The 24,152-nt window shown below is 43.4% G+C and overlaps 1 long non-coding RNA gene across 1 annotated transcript; it reads right to left on the reverse strand.

Annotated features, from left to right (window-relative positions):
• Window positions 1-15,921: 15,921 nt before the first annotated feature.
• Window positions 15,922-19,749, reverse strand: LOC141981517 (uncharacterized). Its single transcript, XR_012637808.1, has 2 exons — window positions 19,642-19,749; window positions 15,922-16,633 (listed from the first exon to the last, which is right to left on the reverse strand). It is a non-coding gene; the product is annotated as an uncharacterized LOC141981517 (long non-coding RNA).
• Between the last annotated feature and the right edge of the window lie 4,403 nt (window positions 19,750-24,152).

A 24,152-nucleotide genomic window follows, 5' to 3' on the forward strand; every position in this document is an offset into this window, starting at 1 on the left:
GAAAAGGCTAAATGCAAAGAGGGGAAAGCAAGCTGAGGCATGGCGATTAGATCCAGCATACAGAGGAACCTAGGAATTGCCATCCAGGCCCAGTCTAGCTGTTCATGTAGACGAGTAACCTGTCTCCCACCACAGCCAGTGCCATGGGCTTCAGAGCTCAGTTCAAGGATGTCTGTGAGAGTGCACTACAGAATTCAAAATAATTTCTGTTTCAAGAGGAAGAAAAGAACAATTGTCCCTTTTTTTGTATTTGCTACTTTGAAACTACCTGAAATACAACAAAAAAGTCGCCAGCCCAGCAATCCAGAGAAGCCTGAATCCTTCAAATTCCATGGCTGCGTGGCTCTGAAGGAACCACGCGGTACACTGAAAACAGATAGGTTGCTGCAGCTGCAAGTCTCTGTTTGCTCTGAGGCTGCTTCATTGAAACTGAGCTCTTCCCAAGCCATTTCACTGTGAGAAGCCCTTTCAGACCAAGACGGATTGCCAAGTGCTCAGTCAGCAGTCAGTCTCAGTCTCAGGATTGAATGTAGCTGTCCTGAGAGCTCTGATCATTCTCGATAAGCCATACCCATGTGTAAGCGAAATAACTTCTGGGCAAGCCAGCTCCCATGTATTCTTTTCAAAGTTACACTGGAGCAGAGCCTTTAAAGGGACACGCCTTTCTCCTGGGTGAGGAGCAGCAAGTTCCCCTCTAATGTCTTTTGCACAGCTTTCAGCTCCGACTCGGCTTGCTTTCTCACCAGTTAGCACCGGGTGTGGAAGGCAGGCAGCTTCCACCCTTCCCTATCCCTGCCCTCGATAAAATGAAAATCCACCCCTTGCCAGCACAGGTAGCAACATGCACTGTGGGTGGTTGCTTGCTCGCTCTTGTTCTAGAAGTGATACATTTAAGGTAATTAGCAATTAGCCAAACAGAAAACACAAGGTAATATTTTTATAGGGGCTACTAGGCTGTGATTATATAAAAGGCCAGGATGCAAGTCGCTTGGAGAAAACAGAGCTTCCCTCAGCTAGGGGTAAACCTTCCTTCTTCATTCCAAACTAAAGAAAATATCTGCATTCCGTCCCCTCTCCATCACATGACAGAGTAGCAGCCTCACCACTGTATTGCAAAAGAATGGAAAAAAATACTTGCCATTCCCCATTCACACCCATGATCTCCTCCTATGTGTTCACCACCTTTGAAAACTGTATATGACTCCCTGGCTTGACAATCAAACAAAGTAGGATTGTTCTGGTGTAAAATACATCTACACTAGTACAATGAAATACATTTGAGAGCAATACTTGTACCTAATAATGTAGATAATCGGCCACCAGAGGTGGTGCTGATAGCCAGACTCCATTGAGAAGGCAGAGGGTTATGGACAATGTTTTAAAAGCCAAAAACAAGACTTGGGGGTTCACAGTGCATTCCGACTTTTTAAGGGAATGATTTCACTCAGAGAAACTCAGACAAATGGAAACCCTGTCTCCGGAATGGTGTGACTGTGATATTAAAGTAAGTAGATTTTAATGGACTAGCTGTAATACCGATCAAGAGACAGAAAGTCCCCACCACCTCCTGCATGCAGACAGCAAGCAGAAGCGGTGTGCCAGGGATGCATTTAGAAACTTTAGATGATGCACTACCACAGAAAACGGGGCAAGGCCAGGAAAGAAAGAAAGAAAAGGAAAGCAGGTATTTGACTGAACTGGGTTACTACAAGCAATCATCCCCTTGCAGTGTGTGTATGGGACAAGGGAATGACTCAGTGGTGAGCAAAGGAAAGCTTCCCTGCTTTCAGTTATGCATCACAGACCTGCAGGGAGATGAGCATGCTCAGCGTCAAAAGAAGACTCAGAACAACAAGGGAATCACAAGCTACTTACCTGTTGACAACCTGTGTCCACTGTTCCCTCTAAGCTGTGCGCGCACACGCGCACACAGAGCCTAAACCGTGCTCGCACAAAAATTTGCACAGAAGAAATTTTTTGCGCACACAACCGGTCAAAAATTAGAAGGAACATTGCCTGTGTCCTAGTAAATAACATGATGTGTGCCTGTAGCACAGCAGAGATGGGTGGCCAATGCTCTTTATAGACAAAGGAATCACTGTGTCCTGGAGGAACCTCCAACACAGACAATTCTCAGTACAGATTTCAGGAATCCAGGCAGATGATGCCTTTGAGGACAGAAGAAGGAAAGAAAAGATTTGGTGTGAGTAGCCTGGGATATCTCCCTGACACCCACCGCAGGAATATGTTTCCAGCTGTCTACCTTATCCATGCTCTTTGTGCTCCTCAGGATCCCCCACCCCACCCTGTATCATCAGTTGTCCTTATACCGCCATCACTACTTGTTTTCTCATATTTGTAGGATTCAGAGTAGCAGCCGTGTTAGTCTGTATCCGCAAAAAGAAAAGGAGGACTTGTGGCACCTTAGAGACTAACAAATTTATTTGAGCACAAGCTTTCATGAGCTATAGCTCACTTCATCAGATGCATGCAGTGGAAAATACAGTAGGGGGATTTTATAGACAGAGAACATGAAACAATGGGTGTTACCATACAGACTGTAATGAGAGTGATCAGGTAAGGTGAGCTATTACCAGCCGGAGAGGAAAAAAACCTTTTGTAGTGATAATCAAGGTGGGTCATTTCCAGCAATTGACAAGAACGTGTGAGGAACAGTAGGGGGAAAAAAATAAACATGGGGAAATAGTTTTACTTTGTGTAATGACCCATCCACTCCCAGTCTTTATTCAAGCCTAAGTTAATGGTGTCCAGTTTGCAAATTAATTCCAATTCAGCAGTCTCTTGTTGGAGTCTGTTTTTGAAGTTTTTTTGTTGTAATATTGCCACTTTTAGGTCTGTAATCGAGTGACCAGAGAGATTGAAGTGTTCTCCAAGTGGTTTTTGAATGTTATAACTCTTAACTTCTGCTTTGTGTCCATTTATTCTTTTATGTAGAGACTGTCCTGTTTGGCCAATGTACATGGCAGAGGGGCATTGCTGGCACATGATGGCATATATCACATTGGTAGATGTGCAGGTGAATGAGCCTCTGATAGTGCGGCTGATGTGATTAGGCCCTATGATGGTGTCCCCTGAATAGATATGTGGACACAGTTGGCAACAGGCTTTGTTGCAAGGATAGGTTCCTGGGTAAGTGATTTTGTTGTGTGGTTGCTGGTGAGTATTTGCTTCAGGTTGGGGGGCCGTCTGACAGGCCCCCTGGGACTCCCATCCAACCCCCCCATTCCCCATCCCCAACCACCCCAGAACCTCCACCCCGTCCAACCGCTCCCTGTCCCCTGACTGCCCCCCGGGATCCCCACCCAACCCCCCCCCGACTCCCGCGTGCGCCGCCGCCGCCCCCTTACCATGCCAATCAGAGCAGCAGGAGCTCGCACCCCTGCTGCCCGTGTGGTGGCATGGCTGCAGGGGAGGGGGGACAGCAAGGGTTGGGGAGGGCGACAGCAGCGTCGGGGCCGGGGGCTAGCCTCCCCGGCCAGGAGCTCAAGGGCCGGGCAGGATGGTCCCGCGGGCCGGATGTGGCCTGCGGGCCGTAGTTTGCCCACCTCTGGTCTGGCTTGTCTATTTAGACTATAAGCACTTTGTGGCAGGGACTGTATCTTGCTGTGTGTTTCTACAGCAATGACCACAACAGTGCACCAATCTCACTTGAGGCCTCTAAGCACTGTCAGAAAACAAAGAAATAATAGTTCCAAGAAGTGTATATATGACATCCTTCAGGGAAGCTGTGTTTACACCCAAGGTTATAGCTGGAGTAAGTGAGGCACAAAGAGATTAGGGCCAACCTTTTAAAACTTTGATGCCAAAAGTCAGGCTCCTAAATCCATATTTAGGCCCCTAAATAAATGGCATGGTTTTCAGAGATGCTGAGCACCCAGCATCTGCCACTGAGAGTTATGCAGCAAAAATTAGTGCAACACTTTGAAAAATGTAGCTTTAGAAAACTGGTCAGTGCCCAGGCAGCAAATCAGAATGTGTTCGCACCCTGTGGTGATCTGAACCATTTCCCACTATCTGAAGGGGGAGTTGAAACGGAAGGGGCTCATCTCCGCCTGCCTGCAAAGAAGAACTTGCAAAATACCTTATCTTTATCCCACAGTATGAGGTACTTGCAGCCTCAGCGTTGTCCACTTCTGCCAGCAGAGTAGCGCCCAAGGAGGGAGCCATCTGTGGCACTTTTAGGACCCCAGCTGAGCTCTACATCATTAAAAAAAAAAAAAGTAACGGGACTAAAAAAAATGGAAAATGATGGAATCCACAGCTTCTGCAAAGGTTGTGGCAAATTTACCAGCTTAATGATTTCAAAGCAAATCTGGGGGAAACATTATTATTAATTATTTGTATTCCAGTAGTCCCTATAGGCCAAAACTGAGATCATGGCCCCATTGTGCTAGGCGTTGTATGTACAATAGTAAAAGACCACACTTCCTATTCTAAAGACTTTACAAGCTAAATAGGGAAGAGAGATGCCGGGTGGAAGAGAGGAAACATTACTACCTTCATTTTTACAGATGAGGAACTGAGGGAGAAATTACTTGCCCAAGATCACACAGTCTGTGGTAGATCCAGGACTTGAACCTAGACCTCCTAAATCCAAGCCCACTGCTGTAATCACAAAGCCAATCTTCCTTTTTCCAGCCCAGCATAAATACCTGATTTGCACGAACAAAAGAGACTATTGTGCACATAAACTTGGCATATGCGTATATATATGTGAGCAAGTGAATCCAACTAACTGTAAAAGCCCGGCCCATAATTTTCCCACGTTGTACTATGCTGATTGCAGCTCAGTATTCTCCTAGAATATGGTACTAACATTATGACTTTGTTGTTTGCTGAAGGTGCTAATACACACTTGGTAACTTGCCCATGAATGCTCTGGTTATGTAGTTGCTAATACAAATCCCAAAAGCCAACTAAAATGATTATTACCATTGTGGTAATGCTGTGTCCAATCTCAAATAATGAAGAGTCCTTCTGCCGCCTGCATGCTGATTAATAACCCTGTAATTATACCTGCCACTGACTGAGTTCTACACAGAGCTCATCATTGGATATCCCAGTTTGGCAATACCCTGAGAAACTCAGGCCCCTTCCAGCAATCAGTGGGAGCAGCTGCAGTCCCAGTGAGTAATATTTCCATCAGTTTAAAATAAAACTCTCCAGTGGAGCTGCCTTCGATTCACCCATAAACAAACCTGCTTTATCTCTCTTTCTGCAGCCTCAGCCCCTTCCCCCCACATAAACAGAGAGAAGTCAGAAGATGAGATAAAAGAACTGCACATTCCATAGTCCAGTCAAGCTTCTGAGTCAGGACACCGTGCTCTAGAAAATGATATCTGAAGTACAGACAGGACACCAAGGGCATCAGAGTTTCAGTGACAAATCCAGTTTTTCTCACTAAGATATAGCTGTCAGGAGTGAGGGGAAATAACATTATCAATAGTTTTATAACTGTTATTATATATAGATGCTTCAAGCCAGTCCCCATTTCTGTTTACTTCATTCCCTGATGTCACAGTGGACTGTCCTTTTCTCATGGAAGGCCATATGTTCAACGTGAAAGAAAATGGAGTTTTCAAAGGGGCAGGGTGTCATTTGTGTTGCACTATTATTAATTCACAATGACCTTGGGGCAGCAGCACATACCCTTGTGCCTGTGAGTCTTGATTACTGTACAGTGGATTCCACTTATTAGCAACCTCTCAGTTCCCAGCAAAAAGGTGCCATTATCCAGAAGTTACCAATAAGCAGAAGGCATGTTTGTGGGGCTGCAGTCAGGGAAGGAAGCACGGGGACGTACTGAGTTTACCCTCTGGTGCCAGGGCAGGACACAGCCTAGAGAGCACAGGGAGAAGTACCATGCAGCCCCAGTGCTTCCTTCCATGGCTGCAGCCCTGCAAACCTGACTGCAGTTGGGGGATTTCTTCCCCAAAAAGGTGTTAGTAAGCGACATGTATGTTGTCAGGGTCAGAATCTCATTAATATTAAAGCCAGTGGGGTGGAATTGGTTCCTGGCAAAATGTTTTTATTAAGTTGTTAATACTGGGATTTCTATTAAGTGGAATCTACTGTAATTCCCTTTCCTTGAAGTGCTGAGTAGGGCTGGTCAGTTCTTACAGTAGAATTGCTCACTGGTTTGAGCGAGCATGATCATCTCATGTCCACCCTCCATATTGCTGAGTAGCTACACTTACACTAAACTGCCTGCTGTTTAGGGTTTCCACGCAGATGTCCAATGTCAACAGGTAATCATGCTGTTGCTGTCGTGAGTCTTGCTGCATGGAATTTGCTCCCCATAAAATCAATCTCGTTTGGTGCCTCCCCTCAAAACTTTTTATTGCCAAGGTGTTGGTACAATGACACTCAGTTCTATAGTTATGATCATCTCTTTCAGTGCCTGTCCCTTTTTAAACTGGATGCCCTTATTTGCTCCTAATCTTATAAGTCAGATCCTCAGCTGGTGACTTCAGTGGATCGACACTAATTACACCAGCTGAGGACCAGGCTAATAAGTGTATATATTTTAATTGGGTGTTATTTTGTGGTGTTTTTATTTTATTGCATTTGGTTAGTATTCTGTTGTGTAGCTATCTGTGTGTTTTGGCTATAAAGGATATGCTATAAAAATAAAATTATTATTGGTTATTATTTACATTGCAAGAACACCCAAAATGTGCTAGGCATTATACAGACACAGTCCTTGCCCTGAAGCCATCTTAAAAGACTAACAAACTACAAACAGAAGTAAGAAGGGAAACACCATGAAAACAAAGTGGTCAATATAATGACTAGGTGAGTTTTGTTTGATCAATTGTCCTGGCTACATTTCAGCTGTAGTGGCGTACATTTAAGTTCTTGAATGGATACATTATTTATCACTTGTCCTAAACTATTATGTGGTTGACTGTTCTGAGTAAAAATGTGCACCATGTTCGACCCCAGAAATGGCTGCATTTTAATGGTTAATGAAAGATTCTGCCTCTCGTGAGTTACAGTATAGATTCTATTCCATTTTACCAAGTCCAGCAGGAGTATTCAAGAGCCCATTATTATCATCAAAATTCTATACAGTATGTAGGAGGGATGGGCAAACCCTGGGGGGTTGGAATTTGATTTGGTCTCATCCACAAAACTCACAACATCAGATCAGGTTTTGGGAAAAAATCTTCTATTTTAAAGCCAATTCTTCCACAACAGGATACAAGTAAATCCAACTCATCCCCTCTTTGCTGACTGCCTTTCCTGACCACAGATGATCAAGTGGTAATTCTAAAAACTGACCATCAACTGTAGCAGTCTTAGTAAAGACCATTATAATACACCACTTTCTTTGGGCCCGATGCAGCAAAGAGCTGAGCACCATCAATTCCAACTTTTCTTCAGATGGAGTTAAAAGGCAATCAGCACCTCACAACAGATGTTCAGCACCTTGTAGGACTGGGCCCTATATAATTAATCCTCAATCCCTTCATACACCTTCTTGTCTAGAAACTTAATCCGGGAAGGTGCTAAGTGCCTCCTATGAGGTGCATTGGCCCTTCAATGGCCCTTGGGCCCCAGATGAATAGCTACACACTTGAACCCAGAATATGTGTGTATAATGGGGTGTGACAAAGTTCCTCCTCTACCTTGGAGGGTCTTGCGCTTATTGGTGGATTTGCTCGCCTTGGAGCTTCACGGCAGCTCTCAGTTTGGCCGTTTTCGTGAACCCATAGTCCAGGTCAACTCCTCCTGTGTCTGACCAGAAGTTGAGAGGTTTGGTGGGAACCCGGGCCCACCCTCTACTCCGGGTTCCAGCCCAGGACCCTGTGGAATGCAGCTGTCTAGAGTGCCTCCTGGAACAGCTGTGCGACAGCTACAGCTCCCTGGGCTACTTCCCTATGGCCTCCTCCCAACACCTTCTTTATTCTCACCACAGGACCTTCCTCCTGGTGTCTGATAATGCTTGTACTCCTCAGTCCTCCAACGGTACAGATTCTCACTCTCAGCTCCTAGTACCTCTTGCTCCCAGCTCCTCACACGCGCACCACAAACTGAAGTGAGCTCCTTTTTAAACCCAAGTGCCCTGATTAGCACGCCTGAATTGATTCTAGCAGCTTCTTGACTGGCTGCAGGTGTTCTAATCAGCCTGTCTGTCTTAATTGTTTCCAGAAGGTTCCTGATTGTTCTGGAACGTTCCCTGTTACCTTACCCAGGGAAAAGGGACCTACTTAACCTGGAGCTAATATATCTGCCTTCTGTTACTCTCCTGAAGCCATCTGGCCCGACCCTGTCACAGGGGATAATAATTCTTCTCTTCTCCTCTCTGTTTAGATTGTAAACTCTTCAGCGCAGGGACTGTCTCGTGTATGTACAGTGCCTAACTGTGACAGTCTGTACCCCTGTGTTCACCCCTTTTACAAGACCATGATAAATTTTGTACAAAGTATGCCTTGTAAGGTATTGTTCGAGAACTCATAATTTGCTGACCATTACTGTCCTGGAAAATGTGTGGCAACATCATATGTAAAGTAATAAGAATCTACTGTATGAGAGTAGGGGATTACTGTATGCCAGGAAGGAGACTGTTCTAGATTTGATTTTGACAAATAGGGAGGAACTGGTTGAGAATTTGAAAGTGGAAGGCATCTTAGGTGAAAGTGATCATGAAATGATAGAGTTCATGATTCTAAGGAATGGTAGGAGGGAAAACAGCACAATAAAGATAATGGATTTCAAGAAGGCAGACTTCAGCAAATTTGGGGAGTTGGTGGGTAAGGTCCCATGGGAAGCAAGTCTAAGGAGAAAAACAGTTCAAGAGAATTGGCAGTTTTTCAAAGAGACATTATTAAGGGCACAAGAGCAAACTATCCCACTGCATAGGAAAGATAGGAAGTATGGCAAGAGACCACCCTGGCTTAACCAGATCTTCAATGATCTGAAACTCAAAAAAGAGTCCTACAAAAAGTGGAAAGTAAGTCAAATTACAAAGGATGAATATAAACAACACAAGTATGTAGGGACAAAATTAGAAAGAAAGCCAAGGCACAAAACCAGATTAAACTAGCTAGACATTTAAAGGGTTACAAGAAAATATTCTACAAATACATTAGAAGCAAAAAGATGACCAAGGGCAGGGTAGGCCCATTACTCAATGACTGGGGGGAAAACAATAACAGAAAATGTGGAAATGGCAGATGTGCTAAATGACTTTTTTGTTTCAGTTTTCACCAAAAAGGTTAATAGTGATTGGATGTCTAACATAGTGAATGTCGGTGAAAATGATCAGAGGCTAAAATAGGGAAAGAACAAGTTAAAAATTACTTAGACAAGTTAGATGTCTCCAAGTCACCAGAGCCTAATGAAATACATCCTAGAATACACAAGGAGCTGACCGAGGAGATATCTGAGCCATTAACAATTATCTTCAAAAAGTTATGGAAGAGGGGAAAGATTCAAGAGGACTGGGGAAAGGGCAAATATAGTACCAATCTATTAAAAGGGAAATAAGGACAACCTTGGGAGTTACAGACCAATCCGATTAACTTCTGTACCCAGAAAGATAATGGAGCAAATAATTAAGCGATCAATTTGCAAACACCTAGAAGATAATAAGGTGCTATAACAGTCAGCATGGATTTGTCAAGAACAAATCATGGAAAACCAACCTGATAGCTTTCTTTGGCAGGGTAACAAGCCTTGTAGATGTGGAGAAGTGGTAGATGTGCTATAGCTTGACTTTAGTAAGGCTTTTGATACTGTCTTGCATGACCTTCTTATAAAAAAACTAGGGAAATACAACCTAGATGGAACTACTATAAGGGTGCATAACTGATTAAAAAATAGTTCCCAGAGAGTAGTTATCAGTGGTTCACAGTCATGCTGGAAGGGCATAATGAGTGGGGTCCCACAGGGATCAGTTCTGGGTCTAGTTCTGTTCAATATATTCATCAATGATTTAGATAATGGTATAGAGAATACACTTATAAAGTTTGCGGATGATACCAAGCTTGGAGGGGTTGCAAGTGCTTTGGAGGATAGGATTAAAATTCAAAATGATCTGGACAAACTGGAGAAATGGTATGAAGTAAATAGGATGAAATTCAATGAGGACAAATGCAAAGTACTCCATTTAGGAAGGAACAATTAGTTGCACACATACAAAGTGGGAAATGACTGCCTAGGAAGGAGTACTGCAGAAAGGAATCTGGGGGTTATAGTGGACCAAAAGCTACATATGAGTCAACAGTGTAACACTGTTGCAAATAACCCAAACATCAGGAGTGTTGTAAGCAAGATACAAGAAGTAATGCTTCTACTCTACTCCAGGCTGATTAGGTCTAACTGGATTATTGTGTCCAGTTCTGTGCCCCACATTTCAGGAAAGATGTGGATAAATTAGAGAGAGTCCCGAGCAGAACAACAAAAATGATTAAAGATCTAGAAAACATGACGTATGAGGGAAGATTGAAAATATTGTGTTTGTTTACTCTGGAGACGAGAAGACTGAGAGGGGACAGGATAACAGTTTTCAAGTACATAAAAGGTTATTACAAGGAGGAGATAGGTAAAGTGTTCTCATTAACCTCTGAGGATAGGACAAGAAGCAATGGGCTTAAATTGCAGCAAGGGCGGTTTAGGTTGGACGTGAGAAAAAACTTCCTGTCAGGGTAGTTAAGCACTGGAATAAATTGCCTAGGGAGGTTGTGGAAACTGCATCACTGGAGATTTTTAGAGCAGTTCAGACAAACACCTGTCAGGGATGGTCTAAATAATACTTAGTCCTGCTGTGAGTGCAGGGGACTAAATTAGATGACCTCTCGAGGTCCCTTCCAGTCCTATGATTCCATTACATTATTGAGACATGTTCCAAGTTCAGAAAAGCAGCCACAAACCAGTTCCTCAGAGACAAAAGGCAAACTGACACCTCAGCCAGGTGTCAACAAAATCAAATGAGTTAACACCTGGTTAAGTGGCCATTCTTTGGCAGGAAAGAGAGTGTGAGCAAGAAATATACATTTACACAAAAAAAACAGCTTGAGGTTCCCATCCACATGGACTTTGTGTCTTCTGAACCTCAGCTGGAAATGATTCTCAAAAGAGAACTATACAAAAGCAGAACAGACACCCCAAAACATCCCTCCCTTTCTCTCTATCCACAGCAGCCACAACACCTGAAGAAAAGAGACAGCTTTGAACTGAGGAGGGATCCTGTCTGAAAGAGATTCAGCCAGTAAGATTGCTGAACCATGTGGTGAGAGATTTTTGCTTTGAATTCACTTAGCTTAAGTGAAGTATTAGTTGTGTTCTACTTTTACTTTTATATTTTCTTGTAACCAATTCTGATTTTTATGCCTCATTACTTGTAATCAGTTAAAATCTCTCTTTCTGTAATTAATAAATTTGTTTGACCTAAACCAGTGTGTTTGGATTGAAATGTTTAGGAAACTTCATTTGAAATAATAGGATCTGTGAGTATCATTTTCTGTTAATAAAATGACACTTTATATGAGCTTGTACTGTCCAGAAGGAGAGAGCTGGGCAGTACAAGACATATTTTTGGGGACAAGTCTGGGAGTGGGAATTTGCTGGTGGTGCCCTGCAGTGTAATTCAGGAGTGGCTGGCCATAGCACTCATACAGTATAGCTAGGAGTGATTTACATGCTGGAGGCTGTGTGTAAGCAGAACAGAAGTGGTTGCTGTCACAGTGAAGCAGTGTACAAGGCACCCCAGATTGGAGAACTGGGGTGACACAGCTGTTCAATAGTCCAGATTGTACCCTGGGTAATGTCACACTAGCACACTGAGCTCCTGATCTTGGTTGGCTCCTCTAGGTACTACCTAATGCAAATAATACTAAACAGTATGACATTTATGAAAGAAGGAGGTGGGCCCATTGTTTGTGTTTGTTATGAACTCACACTTGAACCATGTGCAACAAAACTGGCAGCTGTGGTTTCACAGAGCCTTGTGGAAAGAGCATGGCTAATTGGTACCTGGAATAAGTGCTTCCTGCTGGAACGCACGGGCTCCCTCCCTATCTCATTATTGTTAACAGTGGAATAGTCTCTATCGTAGTCTCTCCAGGCCCTCTGGAGGGAGGGATGGTCAGAAACCTCTTTGACTATGGGGTTTTTTTCCTCCCTCAGTGATATAATTCCTACTGAGATAAGTATTTTTTTACTGAGTGAAAAGTTAGGGATTGTCTTTAAATTACCAGTCTTTCAAACCAGGAAAATATTATTAGCCCCCATATTGTCCTCTGCTTCTGTAGATACCTTTGATTGTCACTTTTAAACTACTATATAATTGTGGTCAGCAGGATGTGACTTTGCTCCACTCTGCTCCAGAATAAAAAGACACAAGACCCAGTTCGGCTCTGGTGTAGGCAAGTACAGCTCCATTGAAGTAGAATCATAGAATATCAGGGTTGGAAGGGACCCCAGAAGGTCATCTAGTCCAACCCCCTGCTCGAAGCAGGACCAATTCCCAGTTAAATCATCCCAGCCAGGGCTTTGTCAAGCCTGACCTTAAAAACCTCTAAGGAAGGAGATTCTACCACCTCCCTAGGTAACGCATTCCAGTGTTTCACCACCCTCTTAGTGAAAAAGTTTTTCCTAATATCCAATCTAAACCTCCCCCATTCCAACTTGAGACCATTACTCCTCGTTCTGTCATCTGCTACCATTGAGAACAGTCTAGAGCCATCCTCTTTGGAACCCCCTTTCAGGTAGTTGAAAGCAGCTATCAAATCCCCCCTCATTCTTCTCTTCTGCAGACTAAACAATCCCAGCTCCCTCAGCCTCTCTTCATAAGTCATGTGCTCTAGACCCCTAATCATTTTTGTTGCCCTTCGCTGGACTCTCTCCAATTTATCCACATCCTTCTTGTAGTGTGGGGCCCAAAACTGGACACAGTACTCCAGATGAGGCCTCACCAGTGTCGAATAGAGGGGAACGATCACATCCCTCGATCTGCTCGCTATGCCCCTACTTATACATCCCAAAATGCCATTGGCCTTCTTGGCAACAAGGGCACACTGTTGACTCATATCCAGCTTCTCGTCCACTGTCACCCCTAGGTCCTTTTCCGCAGAACTGCTGCCTAGCCATTCGGTCCCTAGTCTGTAGCGGTGCATTGGATTCTTCCATCCTAAGTGCAGGACCCTGCACTTATCCTTATTGAACCTCATCAGATTTCTTTTGGCCCAATCCTCCAATTTGTCTAGGTCCTTCTGTATCCTATCCCTCCCCTCCAGCGTATCTACCACTCCTCCCAGTTTAGTATCATCTGCAAATTTGCTGAGAGTGCAATCCACACCATCCTCCAGATCATTTATGAAGATATTGAACAAAACCGGCCCCAGGACCGACCCCTGCTCATTCTCTCTGAAAGAAGTAGTCTGGGAAGATTGAAAGCAAGATGGAGGAGGTGTGAGAACCACAGCGGATGAGCCCACTCTGAAAGGAGGATCCTGGGTCCCCTTGATGGTTTCATTTTCCATAGAACTTAAGGAATTAATGGGAGGGAGGGTGTGACCAGGTCCTAGTGGGGAGCCTAGTGTGATCACTCAATTAGAGTGAACTGCAAAGAATGGGGCAGACAATCCCCATAAAGCTGGTGGATATTCCAATACTTAGATTTACCAAGCCAGCATAAAACCGCTTCTTTATTACCTTACTGGGTACTTAGAATTCCAAACAACACAGTTCCCTTAAAGCAGTGGTTCTCAAACTTTTGTACTGGTGACCCCTTTCACATAGCAAGCTTCTGAGTGAGACCCCCCTTATTAATTAAAAACACTTTTTAATATATTTAACACCATTATAAATGCTGGAGACGAAGCGGGGTTTGGGGTGGAGGCTGGCAGCTTGTGACCCCCCATGTAATAACCTCACGACCCCCTGAGGGGTCCTGACCCCCAGTTTGAGAACCCCTGCCTCAGGCCTCCATACAGGTACCCACGTTAAATATGATGAAAATTTTTGTAAATCTTATTCCATCATATAAAAGAAAAGGTTCTACCAATCCCAAAGGATCAGACACATTACCTCCCAGCTTATTGAATATTCCAGATCTTACTCAAATACACACTACAGCCAATTCTTATTAACGAAACTAAAATTTATTAAAAAATGAGAGAGATCAATAAATATACATACAGACATGAGTTCAATTCACTGAGGTGCAGATTCATAGCAGAGATGGTGAGCTTTGTAGTTGCAAAGAGTTCTTTCAGAAATAGTTCATAGGTTATAGTCCAATGTCCAAATATCATATTCAGGGCATATCAGCATAACTGGGACCTCAGTCTTGCGACTCAAACTTCCCATGATGAAGCCTAAGCAGATCTGAGATGACAGAATCAGGACCCAAAGATCTTTTATAAAATTTCATGTCTTTTGAGAAGTTGGAGTTTAAAAGGTAATTCGGATGACTTTGAAGGAGGTCCATCACCAGTACTTAGCTATAGAATTAACATAAGGCAATTTGCTTGTTCCTCCACTATTCACAGTACATTTCAAAGAGAGATGAATACTGAGATATCCCGTGTTTACAATTCATTTAAATGATAGGATGCTTTTTCACCTCCGAATTATCAGAATACATCATAGACAGGGACTGTTGATTACATTGTCAACCCTACTCATACATATTTAAAAACACAAACATTATCTCTCCACATGTCTTTGAGGGTTATTTATTTTGCAGGATGTTTAACACTTTCTGGCCATGTGTCACAGAGGGCTTGCAGAACATTACGCACCTCATTCAAGTGAGATGCATATGTAAGGACTAGCCAGTGTCTTCCTCTCCTGGCACAGAATTATTGCTACTTTTCGCTGACACTCGGGATTAAGTTTGGATTTGGTACTGAAATCCATATTATTGCAATCTCATGAGCTGGTCTCATAAAATTTCAACCCAAAATGGCCTTAAGATCATAAGATCCCCTGACCTCACAGGACTGCTGCCATTTTGAAAGGGGTCAATCCCAGTTTATCTTGTGCCAAAATCTCATGAGGATTGTTTTTTGGTGAGATTGCAGACACATCCAAACCATAATTGGAAAAGAGTCCTCTTCTACTTTTTGGCATTGATTAGAACGTGGGTACAGCGAAGCAGGTGGGGGAGCAAGGGGAAAGCTTCAGGGAAACTATTTTCTTATTCTAAAGCTCCTTGTTCTGTCTTAGAAGAAAGTGATCCTTTCTCTTATTCCCTGCCATTCTCACATGACAACAGTGGCACTAAAATAAAACCACTGGGCAGAATTTGGACTCAAATTGTGCTTCAAAGGGGTTTGAATTTGAGGTTCTGGTTTTTGTCCATCTCTAATAAAAAGAAAATATGAAAAACAACCACCCGTAGATTTACCAAGCTTTCCTCTTTCTCTCTCTCAATGTTGCCTGCTGGGTGTAGTCTTCGTAAGTCAGATGCCATACATAAAACATGTGCCGCTCAAGGCAGAGTACTTCATTTACAGCCATTCAGGTTAGCCAGGGCTGCAGCGCCAGCTCATCGAACAAGGCACAGGACAAGAACGCTCGGGAAGCAGCTTCAGTTTCAGCAATTAATGTAGCTTGGGAGACGCCTGTGCCTGAAGCACTTTTGTTACACTCCAGAAAGCTGCTGTGTGGCTGAACGGTGGATGACACACAACGCTGTATGTTATGTATTTTACACAGAAGGAGTTTGATCCAGGCCGCAGTGTGGACACGAGGCTATGCTGTCCTCCTTTCCTCAAAAACGCAGTATGGATTTTGATAAGACCAGGTTAATTACAAAGTGGTTTGTTTGCAAGCAGAGAAATTGGGGCCTGATCTTGCCTTCCTTGGTGATTCCAAACTCCCATTGACTTCATCAGTATCTAGGTATGGTTCTGTGTTTTTAAGGGGGGGAAATGGTTGGGTTTATTGGGTTTTTTTTTTCATTTAAAATAACCAGCGCCTATATGCAAATGTAGGTTTTCGTTAGCTCACTGCAGTAATGCCCAGTTTCTGCAGCACACTTGTACAGAACTGAATGGGTAGGACACAACTTCTCTGAAACACACAGGTATTGTCCCAAGCACTTCTACTCTCCCGTTTCTATTGGGCAAATAAAATCATACGTGCAGCACTTCAGAGACTGAAAGGTTTCTTTAAACAAAAATCTCTGGGGAAGAGCGTTATCTCACACTGCTCAACAGGGACTCCTCTGGCTGATGAAGGAAGTGGTACCTAACCTCTTCAGCACCAAAGGCCTGGCTGCTTGTCAGGAGCCTGAAGTCTGCACCTACTTTGTATACAAGCTTGCCTAAATTTACAAAATATTTCAATCAGTGAAAAATACAGACAGTTATTTTTTTATTTACCAAGCTCTGGAACCATGCAGTGCATTTTACAAATCACAGAGGCGTGTAGGAGAAAGGGAATCACTGGGAAGGCTGGCACTGCTTCTTTGAAGCTCTCAAAATCTACAGTCAGTTCCATCAGAAGTGCAGAATGCTGGAGAGGTTTCAGTCAAAGGGAGCTTTGATTGTGCAAGGAATTCAGGATCAGCACCAATACCTTATACAGGGCCTGATCCAATGTCCATTGGAGTCAACGGAAAGACTTCCCTCCACCATCTCATACTGACTTCAGGGGGCTTTGGATGAGAGAGAAAAAAATGTAGAGGCATTAAACGGATGTTAAATTGTTCCATGTCTTATGTGTTCAGCCACTGCTGACACAGAATGGCAAGAGCAAGAGGGAAAAGGTCATTTGCAATTCAAATAGATCACATATTTTGGGAGAAAAGGAAAACCACCACCTTTAGATAAGGAAAACAAGCCTCCATAGTGTAGGCCCATGTGTGCAAGCTGATACGAGGTAGGTTTCATTTTACTAAAATTATTTTTTAACCAACTTGCCTGCACCTGTCAGGGAGAAACTAACAACTTGCTATAATCACAGGGTTCCAGAGGGCAGTTCCTCCAGAAGCATATCTCACACCCAGCTCTGGGGGAGTTAGAAAGTCTTAATAAATACTATGTAACCACAGTAAGCCTAGAATGCAAGATCAAAGGCTTTACCCATCATTCTGAACTATGGGAATGGGGAGTGCAGCTGTGCACATGAAAGGGTTACACCCAAAACTGAAATACATATGCCAGCCAAGGTAAAAATTTTTGTTTCCAATCACAAAGATTTGTGCCTCCATCATCCATGTTAATATGCAGCAGTCTCTCCTTGATAACTTCCCAATATTTTCTTCCACTCTCTTGCAACTCATTTAATGTTTCACTGTGTCCGGAAGGTCTCTTTCTGTAGGACTGGTCCCAGGCAAAGCAAAACTGAAAAATATAATCCTACTCTCTCTGGATGATAGGCCTGCCAGTCCAGACATGCTCCTGGAAAGATCTAATTCCTCTGATTCAGGGCCAGCTTCCCTGCTCACCTCTCATGCAAAGAATGTGATGGCTTTCCAGTTTCTCACATACCAAGGATCCAATTCACAAAATCTCAAGAGGTTTTCCTCACAAAGGAAATTTGTTTATAAGCAAAACAAGTTCACATTTCTCTCCCTCCCCACCCATGATTAACTCGTCATTATGCTCCCTAAGAACTGATCAAGTACAAAGGGATGGGGACACAGTTAGACATATATAAAAAGGTATCTCTGACTTAGACATGCAGGACCCGATCCTGCAAGGTGCTCCGCACCCTCCACTCCTATTGGGAGCACTCAGTTCCTCACAGAAGTGGACCCTCCAGAGGATAATGTTCATGAGATCTGAGGAGAAATGAAACAATAACCTGCCCTTTGAGGAAGATGAGGCTTTGCTGATCACAGAAGCCATTTGCCAGGCGTAGACTCAAATACCACAACAGTTCTTCCTAGTATATGATATTGAAAAATAAGAGATAAGATATTGCACAACAGCAGATTATTTTGCCTTCCTTGGGATGGTTTGGAAGTCTGCTGCTGCCTTATTAGACTTTCCAGTGATGTCAGTTTGGGGCATGGCTTCAGTGACTAATTGGTCAAGGGTGGGTTTAAAAGAGTATCTAATTGTTGCAGGGTGTGGCCTACATATGAAAGTAGCATTATGAATGGATACACTCCAGAGCAGGGTCTGTTCTCTTACACCCTTGCACCTGATGAAGTCCCATATAACACTGGATACCTCTTATTAACCCTACAGACCAAGTTCCACTCTTAGTTCCACCCAGGCAACCTGACTTCAGCTACACAGAATTGCTCAGGTAGCCATGATTACATGTCAAACAATATATGTTGTCATTCACAGTTGCATAGTACATGTACATCTTAAATCTTAAAATGGGTGGCCACCAAGTTGTTGCATCAGGCAATGTTTGCAAAATAGGCAATTGCTCAGTTACAGCCATGCAACCCCACTGAAGTCAGCAGTTGCCTATTTTGCAAACATTGCCTGATGCAATAACTTGGTGGCCACCCATTTTAAGATTTAAGATGTACAGGGTTTCACTGTAGTTTATGAGGGGATCCTTAAAGAATCTCTGAACTGGAATATCAGGGGGAGCACAGCCTTTACTGAGGTTAATCTCCTTCTTCCTCCAACCACCTTTGCACTTTTCCCCTTGCTGTCCTTTATGCATTGACACAGAATCCCTGAAGAGATCCATAAAGTTGCTCGCTACCTTATCCTCCTCCGAGCTCCTCCTCAAAGCTCACTTCTGTCATCACGCCAACCAACTGCTGCTAATTGATAATGGCTAGAATTAAACTGGGCATAGAGCTAGTCTGTGCAAAAACATGCTAGTATGGCTGTCACCTTATCCTCCTTCCTCCCCACTCCCATCCATTGTTTGTTCCAGCCGGGGGTTGTCTCTTGTCACTGACCAAGATTGTAAGTTCTTTGGAGAAGGGACTGGCTTTTTAATACTTGTTAGTACAGCACCAAAGGACAATGGTCCCTGATTGTGTCCTCCACATGCTACTGTAATACAAATGATAAATCATTAGCAGAGCTGAGTAAGAAAGACTGCACAGAGCCCGCTTTTCCAATTCTGTGCTATCAGACTTTCATTTCATGAATCCCAAATTTACACATTTTTAAAAGCAGAACAAAAGGAAGCCATGTGTGAACTGATTTTACAAAGCAGCCCAGTGTCTTTTCAACACATAGGAACTGGAACTAGGGGTGCTGCCACACACCCTGGCTTGAAGTGGTTCCCATCATGGGTTTAAAGTTTGGTTCATTGGTTCTCAGCACCCCCACTATACAAATTGTTCCAGCGCCCCTGTTTCAACATTTATTTTATGCTGCACTAGGCTGCTTCTGGCTGCAGCTTGGAAGTGCCTAAAGCACATGTGGTACAATCAGCATTTTTTACAGTGTTCATTGTTTTGCAAACGTTAACCTGATACAATAACTTGAGGGCCACACAATTTAAGATTTAAGTCTGAAGGCCGCTCTAACTTGCACCATCTACCTATGGTCCTAGATACACTTGAGCTAAGCACCCACTGCTGGCCAAAGCAAGGCACCAGAGTACAGGAACCACTACAGCAGCTCAGTGCCACCAATGGATCTCCCTGTGTAGGGGGATCCTCCTGTGAGGTGTCTCTTTTTCTCACACACACACACACACACACCCCCAAAGTACAGAACCTAAGGAAGTTCTCACCTCTGCACAGAACAACTTTCTCCTGTTTTCTTCAAGATTTGATTCAAATATGAAGCACTTTAAGTCACCCAGCAGCTGCATACCCTGTTTCACTACCTTTCAGTCTCTGAATTCAGAATACCTCAGGTCACCCAGTCAGCCCAAAGAGCCCCACCCCACACCCATTGTTCCACAGCGGTACCCTGTGCTGCCTAAGCTCTCCACAAAATGTACTCATTTTTCAAAACAAGTGAGGATCAGAGCAAAAAGCCTATTAGCTGTAGCTAATCTCTGCCAAACACAATGTTCTTTCAGTGGTAAACACAGTGTAACATGTAGATGGCTGTAGGGTATTTTAAGACAGCTGTGTTCAAAGTGTGGTCCCACACAAAGAACTGACTGGTCACATAGCACTGGCTTCTCCTCCTTTCTAGCTGATAAATGACACTGGAAATACATTACTCATTATTATATAATTACTATCTATTTTTCCTTGTATGTAACTGCTGTCATTACCACAGGGTGTTCTTGGATCATCAGTGGGAGGGAAGATGGCCCAGAAGCCAATCTGTCCATTAAGATGTGGTCCACCTTCTGAAAAAGTTTGAAAACCTCCATGTTAATATCTGTGAAACCAGCCTGCTGAGTTCAATCCTCTTGGAATGATTTGTTAAGCGTAAAATCAATTGGTTTTAAAATGTGTATATTGTAATTGCAGGGCTGGGTTTGTTTTACTTTTCGGGAGATTATGGTTAAATTCCCCATCTACTTTACTATTTACTGACTAAGCACTGAGATTGCTATAGGGGGACAGCAATGACAATCACTGGGACTCATCATATCAGAAAAGACAGTTAATGATATTTTTCATCTTCTAACAAAAAGAAAAGGAGTACTTGTGGCACCTTAGAGACTAACCAATTTATTTGAGCATAAGCTTTCGTGAGCTACAGCTCACTTCATCGGATGCATGCATTTCCACTGAATGCATCCGATGAAGTGAGCTGTAGCTCATGAAAGCTTATGCTCAAATAAATCTGTTAGTCTCTAAAGTGCCACAAGTCCTCCTTTTCTTTTTGAGAATACAGACTAACACGGCTGCTACTCTGAAACCGTTCATCTTCTATAGTCCTTTTTAAATCTCATTGTCAGGCAATGTCCATTGAAGTCTGGAGAGAGAGAGAGACCATAATTACCTCTCCAGAACCGCCCCTTCTCCAAATCCAAGTAAAAATTGTTTTTAAAGGAGCTGTGTAATTTTTTCTTCTGTTTATGTTAGTAACCGTGGCTGAGATTTTCATAGCTAACTAGGGATTTAACCACACAATTCCCACCGAAATGGATTTCACTGGGAGTTGTGCAACTACATCCCCTAATTGGCTTTGAAGATCTCAACCAGTATTTCCCCTCTACCCATGCTTTGGGCCTCATCCAGCTCTCAACTCCCATTACCCACAATGGGCATTGAGAGTGCTGAACACCTCACAGGACCAAGTGTTTGTTTATACTATACCCACACTGTGCCATGGTTTCACTCCACACTGTGGTGCTGGTACCGCTGCACCAGAAGGAAGTCACTGCCCACACAGAGAGTGGCATCCCAAGCAAGCTGAGGCCACTCCGGAATTATTAAATACACCTCCGCCTTCCCTTCCCCTCACTCATAATTGGCACTCAAGCTACTCTGAAGGATGTGGCCAAGGGAAGCACACAGAGGTAGGATGAACCAGAAAACGGGGGTGGGGGTGGGCAAGCAGGTGCTCATTGCATATGTGTAGATTAATGGAAAAGTAAAGTACCACACACAAGTTACTACAGCTCTGGGGGAATGGGACATTCTAGAGCAACAACGTACAGGCCTTCCACAGGCTCTCTCTTATCTAGTTTTCCCATCCCCTGCAGTTGCCCCTTCACTTGAAACATAAGCATCACTGTTGCAGAGCAAGTTGTTTCTGGTATTAAAAATTATGGGAAAATAAGCCCACAAGTCATGCTTTTTTATATAGAAGCATAAAATACACTTCACATTTGAAAAGCTCCTTCTATCCCCCCAGTTCCCAAAGCATGGATAATCTACAGTCCTGAGCCTACTAACACACCTGCAAGGGTGTAACTTTATGCACAAGTAGTTTCATTAAACTCAAAGTTACTCACATGCGTAAGTATTTGCAAGAAGGGAACCCATACAGAGTACCACTAAGGGTATTTCTACACTGCAGCTGGGAACGTGCTTCCCAGCTCAGACAGACAGACGCGCACTAGCTCTGCTCAAAATATCTTGCTCAAAATAGCAGTGTGGCTGGGGGTGGCTCAGGCTAGCTGCCCGAGTGTGAAACCAGGTGGGTCTTGGCAGGTTTGTCCTCAGGTGGCCAGCCTAAGCTGCCACCCATTACACCCCGACAATACTGCTATTTTTAGTGCGCTAGCTCGAGCAAACGTCTATCTACCGAGCTAGGAAGCATGCTCCCAGCTGCAGTGTAGGCACGCCCTAAAGTGCAACCACCTCCCGTGTTGAGGGAAGCAAGCAGCCAACTGGTGCACAACATGCCAGGCAACAGCAGGACTAGGGAGGGAAATGTTTGGTTGGGACAAACCTTTACTCTGATAAAATAGAGCAGGGGATCTATAATGCTGCACAGGATGTCTCCTCGAAGACAGCTACCCCCAGGGATTGCATACAACTTGATTTTTAATGACACTTCTTTTAAAAAAACAAACAAACAAACCTTTTTTTCCATTTTTAAATTAAATATTTTGTTAAGGAGCAGAAAATAAGTGCGGCAAAGAGCTGATAGCTGAATGCTTGAGGTGGGTGTCACCTGTGAAAGTTAATTGATGCTCTCAAAATAAACACCAACAAAAGAGTAGCTGTTCCCTGGCTAGTGATTACCATCAGTACTATGTAATTGCTGAAGCATGTGGTATGGAGATCACTTACTACTACTTAATTGCACAGAAAGCTAGTTTGTACATCATGAACGCAGCCAGCCCTGGGACTGTCTTCTGTTGAATGAAGAACTATACGTTTTTCAGACAGACATTCTCTTGGGGGTGGTCTTTGTACACGTGAAAAGATCAGTTCTCTTTGGGTCTGTACTGAGAGAGAGAGAGAGAGAGAGAGAGAGAGAGAGAGAGAGAGAGAGAGAGAGAGAGAGAGTGTGTGTCCCCCACCATAATTCACCAATTTTTTTTATGCATAAGTACAAACCTCATTAGCACTTTTAATATATTAACACAGATGGACTGAAACACACTGAAATCCCAAATGTTGGGGTGTTGAAATCCAAACCTGGACTCAACTCCACATTTTGCAAATGGCCCACACCTGAATAATTGGCCAAACCAGCTGTACCAGATTTGAACACCAAGAGTTTTGGCCTATTTGAAATCCAGATCAAAACAAGCTTATTCTTAACAACAATGGGTCTGAACTTGCAGTCCTCATACACATCAAAGACCTCTGGAATATAATGTGTTTGACTTTCATAAAGGCTACAGGATCAAGCTCAATATTTTCACAAATGAATGCAATTAAGAAGTCCCTCCACTATTTAAAAAAAAATACCCCCAAAAAACCCACAAGAGAGTTGTCTTGCTTGAGTTTCCCAAAATGTAGGTGATATTCATTTTGTGTCCAGCATGTATTGAGAAAGAACTTGTACCTCCCTCTAGAGGAAGTAAAAATGATTTCCAATAAAGTTAAATAAAATGTGGAGCAGGACATTATACAGACACTAGGCCAGAGCTCTCTCTTTTCATCTAATGATGCTTTAACACACACGTTCTCAAATTGTGGTCCATGGACCACCAGTGGTCCGAGAGCTCCATTCAGGTGGTCTGTGGCTAGTTCCCTCTAAAGGTGCGTGCCTGGGCAGCCGCACATGAGAGAATGAAGGGCCACCCACCTAATTAGTGGAGCCGGGCAGGCGTGTCTCCACTAATTAGGTGCCTGGACCCTGGAGACGATGCACATGTAAGGTGAGGTGGTGACCTTGGGGGGAAATACAGGGTAGGTGGGAGGGGGAAATGGGGTGAGAAGAGGGGATGGGGGAATTTGGGATGTGCAGGCCTGTGGCAGCCAGAGAAAGAGGTGACTTTCCCCAGCTCCAGGGTTGCGGGTGTCGGAGAGAGATGCCCCCTCCCTCCCAGCCCCAGCTTGGGGGCTGCCACGGCGGCGGAGAGAGGGCACATCCATCACATTAAAAGGTAAGACTACTGATATTTTAATATGAGTTGTGTGCTTTTATCTGTAGAACAAAAAAAAGTTAATTATTAAGTTTTTTATATATATAAACGCTTTTATCCAAAGCGCTTTATAATAGTTAGCTAATGGTACAAACAACATTTGGAAAGATCATTAAGCTGAGACCCTCAGCAATTTTCAAGTGGTCTGCGAAAAAAAAAGTTTGAGAACCACTGCTTTAAAAGAAAGAAGAAACAAAACAAATGAACAAATAAAACTGAGCTTTTAGAAAAAATGTTATACATTTATTAAATTTTAACAAAGCAAAACACCCCAAGAAGTTAACAGT

This window comes from Natator depressus, chromosome 2 (assembly GCF_965152275.1).
Source record: "Natator depressus isolate rNatDep1 chromosome 2, rNatDep2.hap1, whole genome shotgun sequence".
NCBI lineage: Eukaryota > Metazoa > Chordata > Testudines > Cheloniidae > Natator > Natator depressus.